The sequence below is a fragment of the Oratosquilla oratoria genome, chromosome 37 (genome assembly GCF_046742065.1).
Source record: "Oratosquilla oratoria isolate Oo_2021 chromosome 37, ASM4674206v1, whole genome shotgun sequence".
Lineage (NCBI taxonomy): Eukaryota > Metazoa > Arthropoda > Malacostraca > Stomatopoda > Squillidae > Oratosquilla > Oratosquilla oratoria.
In genome coordinates, this window is record NC_134813.1 from 39,953,261 (window position 1) to 39,968,260 (window position 15,000).

The following is a 15,000-nucleotide window of genomic DNA, read 5'->3' on the forward strand; positions in this document are numbered from 1 at the left end:
AATATGTTCATTGTGTTTAAGAAGACTGTAAGAAGAAAAAGAAAAGAAAAGGAATAATTGGACGACTCGGCAAACGGCTATGTTTCCTTGGCCTTCCTGTTTGATTTCTATTTTAGAGGCGTTGTCCCACAAACGACAACAAGTACTGAATATTTTGTTTTAGTAAAGCATATTTTAAATGCGTAAAAGCCTTATGCGTAAAAGTCTTAGTCACACCAAACTTGCGACTTGTTTCCGACCACCTTCGACAGTGGCACTTTTGTATCTCTCCCATGGTTAGCGCCAGTTGGCTATTCCATATCCATCTTCATGATCGGGGGAGATTCATTCCAATTGCATTTCTGTCTTGAATTCTTTTTATAAACGGAGGAACAACGCAAACCAGCTTGGTGTCACTGGGCCCTGAAGTAGAAATATAAACATTTTCCACATTGTTGGAATGTTATTGTTGTGAAGATGTTGCCAAAACTTATGCATGCTCTGCAAGAAAATGACTAGGAGACGATTCCATGAGAATTTTGGACTCTATGGGACTTCCCTGTCTAGGCTCCTTAAATGGAAAGCGTATTTAACTTAAGGCGCCTGTAAACGGTGCCTCATTATTTTTCAATTATACGACTTTTTCCATAGTACTTCTAACATTAGTAGATCCAGAATAAAAGTTTCTATATGTTGATGTAAGCTCGGAAATTGGGGACGATTCAACAAAAGCACATTTCAATTATCGCTTATCTCGAGCCTGTAGAGTCGTGAAGAATGCTTCTGGAATCTTGACGCCGAGGTTTCGGGAGCTGCTGAAGTCCAACACAGAAAATGTTCAACAAATTGTTCTTGCATCACGTACACTACACAGCTTTATCACAGATGACAATGTTAATTCTTCAAACAAGAATCAACAGGACACACCTGATGAACGTATTATATTTTCTTAGCTCCTTAGATTCCTAGACAGGGAATTAATGCTCCAACTCGAGTTTTTGCAGTAAGGGAAGCTTTCAGAAAGTTTTCAAGTTATCCTTGGAGAACCTTGTCATGGTTTACATAAGACCATTGCTTGAAATTTATGTGTTTCACTAAACTTAAAAATAGTTTGCTTTGAATTGTGAAAGGAAACTTTGGAATTTGGACAAATTTGTTCAAGGTATTTTATTCCGAGTACACGTTTTCTTTGGTTAGAAATACATTTTTGCTGTATAGCCTGTTATACGAATACATGTACTATAGATATAACAGTTTCAAAACTACTCCCATTTCCACCTTTTTATAGATACACTATTTTCATATATGCATTGTGTTAAAAACATTATGGAAGATATTTCCATCAGTGCGGGAAATGTAAATAGTTCTACTTTACACTTTTTAAAATATGCTTTGCTAAAACAAAATATAAAGTAATTGCTATCGTTTGCGGAACAACTGCTCTAAAATCGAAATGAAATAGGAAGATCAAAGAAACAAAGCTGTGTACCGCGTCGTCCAATCATTATTTTTTTTTCTTCTTGCACTCTTCTTAAACACAATGAACATATTGTTAAATTACAATAATAGACCTTTGACAGTATTCAAAACTATGTAAATGAATACTGCATTTCTTTCCTATTGGTATTATCCTAAACAAGGCTTAGCTAAATCAAATATAATGTGTATTATAATGGAAAGAACAACATGGTTCAGTAATGTTGGAACGTCCAAACAAAAACAAAAGAACGACGCCAGCCGATCGTCAAACAAGAACAAACGTGCTTCCCCTTCGGTGTGAATCTATTTTTGACAGTAATGTCAATTACCTGCTTGTTTTAATTCTACGCTTATATCTGTCCAAATGATGTCCTTCTTTGTGCTGTTGCTGTAGACAAGTCTGTCTCTAAGCAAGACTTTTCTGTAAACAAGATCAAATCTGCACTGCCACCGCACTGCAGGAGAACGGCCGGAAAGTGTGAATGCATCTGCTGTTTACGGAAGTTAACGGTACGGTAACGTGCAGGTACGTCCCGTTTACGTGCTGGTATTGTGTGAATAAGCCTTTATACGCTGCTCGGACACTGATCAGGTGAAGGAGCCCTTCGACCACACTGCCTGATGAAGACTGCAGTAGGTAAGGTACTCTTCAAAGGTCTTCTATCTAACTATCTGTGTATATCATATATATATATATATATATATATATATATATATATATATATATATATATATATATATATATATATATATATATATATATATGTATGTATGCTAATATGAACTCGGGTACGTGTGTTCACTTATGCAAAGTAGACCACTTGGAAAAAGAAACTAACATAGCAGAGCGTTTTCGTATATTACATCTTCAGTGCAAAAAGTACTTTTTGCACTGAAGATGTAATATATGAAAGTGCTCTGCTTTGTTAGTTTCTTTTTCAAGAGGTCTACTTTGCATATATATATATATATTATATATATATATATATATATATATATATATATATATATATATACACACACACACCAAGGCCTTTTTCCCTCTTACAAGGGAGATAGCCAACTCAAAAGGCAAGTACCCATTCCAACCCATTCCACTCCCATCCACCACCCTTTCCTACCTCTCATCTTAGCTCCTCATGGATGACGGGTCATTCCCGTATCCCGCCCACTGTCCTGGGTCAGAAACAATCCAGCAAGACACAACACATCTACAGCAAGGCCGCTTCACTTAATCGGCGATCCCGCTTCTCCAGCCCCTAATGCAGAAAAAGAGAGAAGGCGTGGAGAAATCGTTTCGGGCTGCGTCAAAGTGTCATACATATATAACCATTCCCTACCCCAAGCCCTTTCTTGCATCACAGTATAATCTATACACAACTATTCTCCACTCACCCCTATTTCCTGCCTACTCCCTTTGTTGCTAGACAGACATTCCCCTTCCTCAACGCCCCTTTCGCCCCACCCATCCATCTCATCCTCGGTCGTCCCTTCAAGTTCACTCCCTCCACCTCATACCTTTGCTAAAATGTGGTCCTCTCATCTTAGGCGAGCCACCTCACGGTATATCTCACTGGGCTATAAATTAAAAACACTCACAGTTAACACTTTACATTCTTTTTTTTCCTAATTTAAATTTTTTGCTCTGGTACTTTACATCATTCTTTTTCCCAGTCTAAGAATTCAGCTCTGGCTGACGTCAGACAATTTTGTTCAGCCTGGAGACATCCCTTCTTTGGTACTGAAGAGGTGCCAAGGGATTTATTAATCGCCTGGCGACGGCCAAAATGAAAGGAAAAGTACCACTCAGTAAGGAAGAAGCTAATCAAGAGAGGCAATCCTCTTCGTGATCGATAAGAGTGCCACGGAGGTAAACGAAATTGTCCGGTAACAACCAGACTACTTGGGATAAACTGGGCCACCGACTACGAAAAGGAACATCTGGTTCACAGGTGGTGAGTGGTGAGTGGGTGGTATGGTGTGGTGAGTGGGTGGTATGGTGTGGTATGGTGTTTGGTGTGATGTGGTGTAGTGTGTGGTGTGTTTTTTGGTGTGGTATGGTGGTGAATATTGTGGTATGGTATAGTGTGGTATGGTGTAGTGTGGTATGGTGTAGTGTGGTATGGTGTGTGGTGTAGTGTGGTATGGTGTAGTGTGGTATGGTGTAGTGTGGTATGGTGTAGTGTGGTATGGTGTAGTGTGGTATGGTGTAGTGTGGTATGGTGTAGTGTGGTGTGGTGTGGTGTGGTGTGGTGTGGTGTGGTGTGGTGTGGTGTGGTGTGGTGTGGTGTGGTGTGGTGTGGTGTGGTATGGTGTAGTGTGGTGTGGTATGGTGTAGTGTGGTATGGTGTAGTGTAGTGTAGTGTGGTGTGGTGTGGTGTGGTGTGGTGTGGTGTGGTGTGTAGTGTATGGTGTGGTATGGTGCTGTGCAGTGTGGTGGTGTATAGTGTGATGTGGTGTGGCGTGTGGTGGTGGTAGTGGTTGAGGCGGCCATCGAAGCGGGATGGTTGACCCCTGTCCCACACGTGTGAATGGAGTAGTTTGAAGGAAGACAGAATAAAAGGGGCAAGAACTCTTGAATACAGGAGAGTTTATTCGAGAAAGCGTTCGAGTCACATTTTCGAACCTTTCGCCAGAACCGAACGGAAGCTTTCTTCCATTAGATCAACGTTTCTCAACCAGGGTTCCCCGGAACCCTAAGGTTCCGCAAAAGGTCCCTAAGGGTTCCGCGAGAACAAGTGAGATAAGCTAATGCACTTTTGATTTTTTTTTTATCTAATTTCATATACGTAATCTAATTAAAGACGCACGACATATTCTTGGTTATTGTAATAATGTAATATAGACATCATCCTACCTAACCTATTATTACGATGAAAATAAAATGAGAAAGATATGGTATACGTGTTCTTATTTTTTGCGCAGGGGTTCCTTGAGACATGCAATTTATTTTAAAGGTTACGCAAGGGTGAAAAGGTTAAGAAACGCTGCATTAGAGAGTAGAATTTTATCTGGTTTTCGAGTAAAATCTACCTGGCTTACTGGGTTGTCTATGAAATCTACCGGTGACTTTTAAGAACACAGACCATGAAATTAGTTCTAGACTACGTTCGAATGGTGGAAACTGTTCACCAGGTTTGGTGAGATGTTTTAAAAACATGACACTTAACAACATTTTACATAAGAACATATGAAGGAGACTGCAAGAGACCATAAGGCCTACACTAGGCAGTTCCATATCTATTACCACCTGTCATTCCCATCCATAAAGTTGTCTAACCGCTTCTTAAAACAACCGATAGTTTCAGCGCTCACTACATGGTTACCAAGTCTATTCCATTCGTTGACCACACTATTAGTAAACTAATTCTTTCCTATTTCCTTCTTAAATCTAAATTTATCCAATTTAAATCCATTACTGCGAGTCCTGCCCTGTTGTCTTAACATGATGACCTTGTTTGCGTCACCCTTGTTAAAGCTTTTGATCATTTGATCATTTTGTTGAAACATGACGTGACTTGTTTGGTGATATGCTCCGGTCGCACGTGCCTGTGACGTCACGTGCACGGTCGTGCGAATACCGTATGACACAACTGACATGACGTGACTGACGTGACGCGTGACGTGGCGCGTGACGTGACGCGTGACATGACGCGTGACGTGACGCGTGACGCGACGCGTGACGTGGCGCGTGACGTGGCGCGTGACATGGCGCGCGACGTGGCGCGTGACGTGGCGCGCGACGTGGCGCGTGACGTGGCGCGTGACGTGGCGCGCGACGTGGCGCGTGACGTGGCGCGTGACGTGGCGCGTGACGTGGCGCGTGACGTGGCGCGACATGACGCGTGACGTGGCGCGTGACATGACGCGTGACGTGGCGCGCGACATGGCGCGTGACGTGGCTAACATACTTTGAGTAACCTTTGTATCTTGTGTACTGATGCGTTAGAACAGTGAAGAAACTGTTTTTGTGATGAAGATTCCCTCAGCAAAATTTTCATCTTGAGGCATCACATTAAGAAATCTTCATCGGTCTGACTAGTATTATGACACATGATCCAAACACACGTAATCTTACAATAAAAAACGTCCAGGGAATATCAGCAACACAGAGGCAGGGAAAAGATAGAGGTGATGACAAACTAATATATCTAAAGTACAGACGGGACTGGAGGGAAGAGGGGAAGAGCAAACAGGACTGAAAATGTGTTCCTCTTCCAGTTGGCCGACTTGATGGACGTAACACGGAATGACATCGATAATAGGGAGGACGAGACAAGAGCAAAACGGTGGAAAAATTCTTCCTTCTCCACTCCTTCAAGCTGACAGACTACATGGCCTCAGCTTTATTACCCATTTGCAAAGAATAAAGAAATGTCTTGGGTCATGGAACAAGTGGTTCTGTCAATTTAAGCCCCCCATCCCCTTTTTTTATTTATTTATTTATTCATTTACTTATTGTTTATTTAATTGTTTATCTAATTATCTATTTTTTTATCTAATTTTTTTATTTGATTGATTAGATTAATCAATTGTCATTATTATTTTTTATCTATTCTATTTTTATATATTTTATTTTTTCAATTTTTTTATCATTTATTTTTATTTATTTATTCATTTATTCTAATTATAATTTTTGTGATCCTTAACCCTTACCCTGAGATTTGGGCGTCATACACATTCTAAATCGTGCTGTTTCATTCCTCTGAAGGAAAAGTATCCACTTTCAACGTTAATGTAAAAATAATTACTCTTAATACGTAACTCGAGGAGATAAAACAACGAGCGCGGCTTTTAGTACTGAAGCAGAGTTTATCCCTTAAGTAAACAAGATACTTTCCTTAATTGAAATTTTTATTTTTTTTATTTTTACTAACCCTTCTGATTTGAAAATTGCTTCTATGGCCCCCTGATACCCTTTAAAAATATATCCTTTCACACTAGCCAACTTGTGACCGCCACTAGTGACGGTCACTAGTTGCCTACCATTATTCTAAATTGAGCCTTTCACACTACGTCACTGCGGTTGCCCGGTTGCGCAACAGGCTATGGCTGTTGCCCGCTCCAGTAACAAGTGACCGTCACTGGCAGTTGCCGTCACCGACCGTCTCTTTATTGACCAGCAAAGCCAACAGGAGCACCTTCTCCATTAATGCCATTCTTTCGACTAATAAGATGATGAGAAAGGATTCCACAACTCGGTGACAGTCACTGGTTGCTTGCAGTTGCCCGAGACTTTCACACCAGGTAACTAGTGACCGCCTTTAGTCACGGTCACTAGTTGCCTAGTGTGAAAGGGGCCTAAGACAAGGGGATCTAATGTCCGGTATTAAGTTTGTATGTCCCACTAAACTAATGTGGTTTCTCAGTATTGGTGGTGGTGGTGGAGGTGGTAGTGGTGGTGGAGGTGGTAGTGGTGGTAGTGGTGGTAGTGGTGGTGGTGGTGGTGGTGGTGGTGGAGGTGGTAGTGGTGGTGGTGGTGGTGGTGGTGGTGGTGGTGGAGGTGGTAGTGGTGGTGGAGGTGGTGGTGGTGGTGGTAGTGGTGGTAGTGGCGGTAGTGGTGGTAGTGGTGGTGGTGGTGGTGATGGTGGTGGTGATGGTGGTGGTAGTGGTGGTGGTGGTGGTGGTGGTGTATGCCTTAGCTTCGGCAGTACTGGTCAGTTTTGGGTTTCGTTTCGTTTATTTTCGGACTTTAGTTCCTCTGTATTTCCAGAGGTTTATATGTTATTTGTCGGTTCGCTTCCAGGTTTTCTTCTGCTTCAGCATGGAACAGTAACAGTTTCTTAAGGATCTCGTCTTTGTTCTCCGGGTTTGGTTGTTGGTGCAGCTCCTGTTTCTGGCTCAGCAATCCATTTATATCATGTATATGAACTCTGCCCCCACCCTGCCTCCACCTCGCCTCCACCTCGCCTCCACCCCGTCTCCACCTTGCCTCTACCCCGTCTCCACCCCGTCTCCACTTGACCTGACCTAGCCTAGCCTAGCCTAACCTAACCTAACAAATGTACAGTTTATGCCTTGTGATACATAACATAACATAACATAACATAACCTAACTTAACCTAAGCTAAGCTAACCTAAGCTAAGCTAACCTAATCTAAACTAACCTAAGCTAAGCTAAGCTAACCTAACCTAACCTAACCTGACCTAACCTAACCTAACTTAACCTGACCTAAGCTAAGCTAAGCTAACCTAACCTAACCTAACCTAACCTAAGCTAACCTAACCTGACCTAACTTAACCTGACCTAATTTAACCTGACCTGACCTAACTTAACCTGACCTGACCTAAGCTAATTTAACCCAACCTAACATGACCTAATTTAACCTGGCCTGACCTGACCTAACCAAACCAAACTTAACCTAACCTAAGCTAACCTATGTTAGTTAGGGTAGAGATTCTCCAGTTGATCAGAGGGGAGGGAAATTCTACTGTACAATAGAGTGTAGATGTGGTGGCGATTCTGCAGTTGTTCATTGTGGGGAAATTCTACAATTTTTTTTTTTTTTTTTTTTTTTTTTTTTTTTTTTTTTTTTTTTTTTTTTTTTTTTTTTTTTTTTTTTTTTTTTTTTTTTTTTTTTTTTTTACATCTTTATTCGACTTGGAGGAGTCTCCGTTGCAGCACAGAATTAAATTGAACATCGTCGACACATAGTATGAACATTTTGTTCACATTCTTCTCAGGGCCTCTTTGGTGCTTCGGCGGCCCGTTCTCGTTAATCTCCCAAGCGCCTTCCTCCACTTGCGCCTTTACTGTGCCTGCCACCGGGCCATTTCATTCATCCGAAGGAGAACTCCCCCGCAGGACTCGAAAGAGTTAAAAGCTATTTCGAATGCAAGTCCTCGCGCTTTCTGGAATTCGCGAGAGAAACTCATATCGAAATTGTCCGGCTGGAATTGGATAATTGATTGGCCATCTGTCATATTGGTGATGAAGTCGTCGTCCCGATTCTGTGATAGGCTTCTGTTTTGTCATTCCCAATACAAGAGTTTAGAGACTCTGAATTTCAGGAACTTTGTTGTCAAGTATGCCACTGTCTGGAACGCCGTACTATGTATCAGCGCGTTTTGGGAAATGTAGGAATCTCCTGCATGGCAACACTGTATCGGTTGGAGATATTGCCATATAAGAGTCTTGCTTTTCTTAGACCCAAGCGAGCAAAGGGATAGCCCTATAAGTTGGGGGGATAATTTACTACGGGCGTAATCTGTCTTGGATCCGAGAATATAGTTTATCAAGGTGATTAATGGTATCATTTTTCTATTTCATTTTATTTTCTTTTACGTTGCTGGAAGCCTTCAGCGTTTTATGCCAAGTCACACTTTCCTAGTCCACGTCTAAGTGTTTAGAGATGACTAAGATATGTTACTATTGTGAAAAAGATAGTATCGATTTTGAGTTTAGGTTTAATACAATGGTTATTCATTTTTTTTTTTTTTTCCTTTGGCGGCTTCATAATTAATTTCGTTGTCATAAACGACAAAATCTACTGTGCAAACGGGGTCATACTCGACCAATCCAAATCACGCTCAGGCTGTCAACTCCTTATCAGTCATTTACATCTTCAAAGTGTGTCAATGAAGCCCCGTAAGCCTTAAAGAATAAATAAGTAAATAAATAAATAGATCAATAAAAATAAAATAAATAAATAAATGAATAATCAAAAAATGCACTGAACTATTCGAATTGATGACCCTACAGTATTTACAGTATTTTGTCATGTGCAACTTTAGACAGTTTTCTTTGCTTTAGAGGAAACCTTTGTGCATAAGAAATCCCGTCTCCATTTAGAATATACTTTTCCTTCTTTCTTTGGGTTTTAGAACAATTGACGGCGGAAAAGTGTGAACTGTATTCCTTTGTATATTTTCTATTGCTGGCGGCGAGGGATTTCAATTAGCAATGATGGAACCTTGGGGTGGGGGGAGAGGTTGTTCCTCAAAATTCCGTTCACGCGAACATGTGCCTTAACAAATTTTGTTTGTTCTGGATAACGCCTGACTATTTTAACTAACAGGAGAACTTCCATTTTTTTTTTTTTTTTTTTTTTCGCTTACTTCGCGCTGCCGTTGTCAACCCGATGGTGCCGATGATAAGATGTTGTGTTAAAATAAATTGATAGATAAATACATAAAGATAGCAGAGAGGGGGAGGGTACTCATCCTAGGGCTGGACCCAAGGATACCCAGGCGGAATCTCTGGGAGATGTGATAAGAATAAAAACAAGTTCAGAAAACGTGAAAAACCTGTGTACATTGTAATATAGGAAACAGTGTTTCAGGCTGATTCATACATGTTACTGTAGCCGCTGTGGGAATAAGGTGAGAAGAAAATGAGTGTTAGCGGCTAGTTCTTCGTTTTAGTTGGTCGAAACTGATTTTCATACGGCCAGGAGCTGCTATATATACCGCGAGGGTAATCACCCATGGTGCGTAATTACATAATTGCACTGGATTAGGTTCACCTTGGGTCACGCAGGGAAGGCAGGCCAGATCAGGCCAACACGTGAGATCTGGCCGCGCGCGTTCCAATTTGCTGTCACGTGGCTGTACGGGCCAAGATGTTTGTTCGATAATGCCCTCTTAAATTGGTCTTGGCTTAAGAGGGCATTCTGCATGCGAGGGGCTGGCCAATGGCCCTCTCCGCTGAAGGCATGTTGAGGTTGCCCCAGATGGCTCGGGAAGCGTTGGAGAGGAATGTCTAGCGTCGATGGCGGTGGCTGTAGTTGATTGCGAAGCGGTTTGCAGTGAAGTCGTGATGGGCCATCTCTGCTGATGACATGATGAGGTTGCCCCAGATGGTTCAGTGAGCGTTGGATGTAGAGATGTCTAGCTTCGACAATGGTGGGCGTGGTTGATTGAGATGCGGTTTGGAGGGGTGTCGAGGCGGGAGCTGTTACGCAAACCAGACAGCTATTGGTGACGTTGACCTGTAATGGGTGGGAAAATCAGCACCTAAGAAAGGCATCCTGACGTCTGCTAGGACAAAGCTCCAGAGTCGTGGCGACTCCCGAAGGTTAGATGTATGTGTGCATCGTGTCAGATCGCGGTGGTGGGGGCGGTGGTTCGGCGTCGGTGCTGCTGTTATTGGCGCCTGTTGGCTGGTGCTGCTTCTGCGATGGTGATATCGTCCTTGACATTATCGAGGACAGATTGGACGCGCGCTGGGAGGCGCAGAGGCCACATCTGACGGAGTATGCCGATGCTTCTGCCGATTCCATCGGCTGTGGGTGGGATGCAGGCAATGGGCAGTATCTCGAGGTATCCTGTGTTCGGTTTAATGATCTCCAGTGGCTGTTATTAAAGTTGGAGCTGTGTTGGGGGCGGCAGCAACGGGAGACGTGTCCATAGTTGTCACTCCAGGATCACCAGTGTAGCCGGTTTGAGCTACAGCGAGAAGGAAAGAGCACTGGTAGCTTGTTTGTCGTTTTTTAGTTGGTCGGAATTAAACAGATTTACATGCTTCTGATGATTCTTTTTTCATTTAATGCGAGCTATGATGGAGCCCGCCGTTGGCCTGGGTGGCTATGGGACGCTATCCACGGGCGTTGACTTCCTCGTGTGGTCCGCACCATCCTCTTCAGCGTGCTCAAGTGCCGTTGCTGTGCGTAATTATATAATTGCACTCGATTAGGTTAGCCTTGGGAAGGCAGGTCAGACCAAGCCAATATGTCAGATCTGGCCACTCACGTTCCAATTTGACGCCACGTGCCTGCACGGTCCACGAGGTTGGTACACTACAGTGAGGAATGAGCACGTTTAACTGTAACATGCATTCTAACATACGTGTACAAGAATAGCAAACTATCTCCTTTATATTACATTCCAAATCATGGTTGAGGGGTATGTGGTTTTTGCTTAACTTGTTCAAGGAGTATCTACAAAAGAAAAAAAAATCCACAACTCTATAGTAAAAACTCTAAAATCCGGACGCAGATAATCCGGATTTTTTTTAGATAATCCGGACCTCTTCTTGACCAGTAATAAAGTTCATAGGTATGGAAAAAAGGGAAAATATTAAAAAGAAATATGAAAATGAAAGGAAATATCAAGTTAGCTTAACTCGTGTACTTGGAGAGTTTAGAGAGAATACGACTCGTATTGTTTATTAGATGTTTATGTCATGTGAGCAGGTGTGTGTGTAAATGTGTGTGTGTGTGTGTGTGTGTGTGTGTGTGTGTGTGTGTGTGTGTGTGTGTGTGTGTGTGTGTGTGTGTGTGTGTGTGTGTGTGTGTGTGTGTGTGTGTGTGTGTGTGTGTGTGTGTGTGTGTGCGCGCGCCCGTGTGTGTGTGCGTGCATGCTTTAACATTGTTTACGTGGTCATTTGTAATCAGTCTAAGGTTAGAATAGCTAATATCAACAGTGGATGCTCAAATATTTGTTTACGAACAAAAACACATTCGTGGTCGATTATACTGCAAGAAACGGAGCGTACCAATATCGTAGAGGGGAAAAAAAATGAAACAAAAAATACCTATTTGTATTTTGATAGTGGAAATATAAAAATGTATATTGTTTAAAAACGGATCACTTTTTTCCTATCGATTATACATATCTAATGCTATATGCAAAATTTCGAAAGCGATTTTTCTTTTTTTCGTTTCTTTTTTCTTTATCAAATGATGACGCCATCGCCTTCAACCACCCTTCAGCTTTATGCCCGAAGTTTTCCGTCATTATGTGTCGGATTTACTCCGCAGACCCCATTTTATGGGAGCCATCGGTACTAAATGGGGATTCATTTGATATCGAGATTGCACGGAACGTTAACCGTGAAACTAAAAAAGAAAGAAAAAAGAAAATGGTGGCTGCTGCCAGAATAAACATGACAAGTCCTCGGTTGGCATTGAGTTAGTGACCCACCGTTTCCCAACCCTGGGGCGGCGACCCCAAGTTGGGTCGGCAAGCGTTTTTCCTGCGGTCGCCAAAACATCTTGTATGCTTTTTTTTTTTTTTTTTTTTTTCTTTTTCTTTTTTTGCAAAATTATATGAATTCAATACAATAACCATATATATATTAAAACATATAGAAATAGATTATTGGGGTCACGATTACATCATAAGGATCATTTTAGGGTCGCCTTGGGAAAAAATAAAAAAACACGAGTTTGTCAATGGGAACGTTTCTTAAATGGAAAGGTTTATACACCACACAGTCAATATGAGGATAATAAGACAGGAGGCGCTTATTTGCTTCGGCCGATACACTCTTGAACTGTTGGGGCAGAGAACAGTCATGACCGGGAATCAGAGAGGAGTGCGGGATTCGAACTCACAATTAAGAAAATGCAATACCAGCATGCTTCCGATTACGCCACCAGTGCACTGTGACGTCATCCGGTGTAAATGAGATAAAATGCGTCGTTCGGCCAGCTCGATGGAGAACCGAAGCCAGAACCTCGTTAACTTACGACCTCGTTAAGATACGACCTCGTTAATATGCGAGCTTGTTAGGATAAGACTCGTTAAGATAGAACCTCGTTAAGATACGACCACCTCGTTAAGGTACGACCACACCCTGAAGATACGACCACCTCGTTAAGATACGACATAGAATACCTCGTTAAAATATGACTTCGTTAAAATACGACCTCGTTAAGATACGACCACCTCTGGAAGCGAACACCATCTTTTCACCGTAACAAACATTTTCTTTGCCAAACGGTGGTATTCTTAGAAAAAAAAAATCCTTATATATATCTTACATAAATCCTTGGAAGGGAAAGATCTATATAAGAATTTTTTTTTAAGAATGCTACCGTAAGATTCTTACGGTGGTATTCTTAAAAAAATCCTTATATAAATCTTTCCCTTCCAAGAATTTATATATGATTTATATAAAAAAAAGATTTAAGAATACTGCTGTTATAGTTTTATTATTCAGTCTGTTATTTCAAATCAAAGGACCCTTCCGCAAACAAAAAAGGTAAAAGTACCATCTCGAAGAACGACCCCATCCTTATGTAGGTCTGTCCCGTCATCTCCTAAGATTGTTTCATCACTGAATAGAATCGTCAGACATCCACTAACTCCTACTCGTTTTCATCTTGTGGCCCCCACTTTGGAAAGTCCGTGGGCCCTTGGGGGACCCCATGGGCCTCAGTTCGAGAACCACTACTCCGAAGTATAGCTTTGATAGTCGAAGTTGACGCAAGAATGACGAGCGAGTTCGGCCTTGTGGAGGACAACGATCCACGTCGCCGCCCGCAAGACTCTTTCTGGTCACGTTCTTCGTTACCAGAGACTTCGGCGTAGTTCGTTGAGCACCCGACCTCCTCATCTCACTACAAGCCACTGGGTCCGACCTCTAGTGATATACTCGTATATTCGGTGACTGCCACTGACCCGTGTTCTCTTCCAGCACACAGGACAAAGGTGATTCTCTTTTATTCTAGTTGGTGATGGGCTATTTTATTCATCTCTCAGAGACCCACCACGCCAGAAAGAAAACGGGCTATGATTTATCTCGAATAAGAGGCTATCACCAGCACCGACAGTTAAGAATTCGTTTGAGCGAAAATGACTTCGGTTAAAAAAAAAATATTTTTCAAATCTGTAAACATCAAATCATCTTTCTCTCATATGTAGAAAAACTGAACGATGAACTAAGAGATTATGAACCTATACGAATGTTAGACAAACTGTCGAAACGTTCTCAGAAAAGTCTGAATTTCTGCAATCGAAGTCACACACTAGTTATTCAAATTTGGGGCTGGAGTTAGGACGTGGGAGGAAAAAATAGCCCAATATAACCCTTTTAACCCCTCCCTCAGGGTGAGTCATTTCATTTCTTGTTTATTCCGTTTGGCATCGCCTCGCCAAGTGAAGGTCAGAGCTAAAGAGGACGGGCTGGCGATGAAGGAGAAGGCGGACGACTTCGGAGAAGCGGAAACTCCAAGAACGGCCCCGAACCTCAAGTGGCAAGACGGTAAGCGAGGTGGAACGATGACGCTCGAAGTAGGAGCTTCTGCCACGAACTCGCACACCACCGAAGGAAAGCTATGAAGGTGAATGAAATAGTCTGGCGGCAGTGAGGAGAGGAGGGAAACGTACCACCCGGTACGGAAGGTAACCAGCTCTCTCGTATAGTTGCACAAGAAAAAGGAGCTAGATGATAGTGTTGGTGGTGGAGGTGGTAGTGGTGATGATGGTGGTGATAGTGATGGTGATAGTGATAAGGATGGTGATAATGATGGTGATAGTGATGGCGATAGTGATGGTGATAGTGGTGGTGATAGTGGTGGTGATAGTGATAGTGATGGTGATGGTGATAGTGGTGGTTGTTGATGGTGGTGGTTATGGTGGAGGTGGTGGTGATAGGTGTGCTGTAGGTGACAGTGGCTACTAAACGTCATAGTAGTGGTGATGATAGTGGCTATGATGATTATGGTAGTGGTAACAATGGGTTATGATAATGATGGTAAGGATGATAGTGATGATAGTGGATACGATAATTATGGTGGTAATGGTGGTGGTGATGGTGACAGTGGATTATGATGATGATAATAGCAATAGTGATGACAGCGTTACGATAATGGTGAT